Source organism: Penaeus monodon, chromosome 25 (genome assembly GCF_015228065.2).
Source record: "Penaeus monodon isolate SGIC_2016 chromosome 25, NSTDA_Pmon_1, whole genome shotgun sequence".
Classification (NCBI taxonomy): domain Eukaryota; kingdom Metazoa; phylum Arthropoda; class Malacostraca; order Decapoda; family Penaeidae; genus Penaeus; species Penaeus monodon.
The window spans coordinates 33643610-33644036 of NC_051410.1; the positions used below are offsets into that span (position 1 = coordinate 33643610).

The following is a 427-nucleotide window of genomic DNA, read 5'->3' on the forward strand; positions in this document are numbered from 1 at the left end:
CGCTTCATATTTTATTATTTTTCAACGACCAATTCTTCTTCTTCTTCGGTATAGAATTGTGTTCTTCTGTTCTGTTTTTATCTTTCAGATCTTTGTTTGTATGTTGTTATTGTTTTTTTTTTCGTTACGTTGTTTACCTGAGCGTCCCTTAATTTCGTCCCATTAATCATTTGTTCTAGCTATTTTTTTCATTTTCTATCGTTGTTATTTATTACATTTTTGTTCCTGTTATGTTATCATTCTTATCTTGCATGTCTATTAATTAATCATTAATTATTTGTTTTTTGTATCCTCATTTCATTCTTATCCTTCCAACTCGTGTTTAACTCCTGTACGCTATTCATTTATATCATATGACAAATTTTGTAATTTCATTATATTCATCGCTTGTTTTCATTATTTGCTACCTCATTGTCATCATTAGGTA

The 427-nt window shown here is 28.1% G+C and overlaps 1 protein-coding gene across 1 annotated transcript in view; it reads left to right on the plus strand.

Annotated features, from left to right (window-relative positions):
• The window catches only part of LOC119589159 (sodium- and chloride-dependent GABA transporter 1-like), a 43877-nt gene that overhangs the window by 34755 nt on the left and 8695 nt on the right, over window positions 1-427 (plus strand). The gene's annotated exons all lie outside the window — the stretch shown is intronic.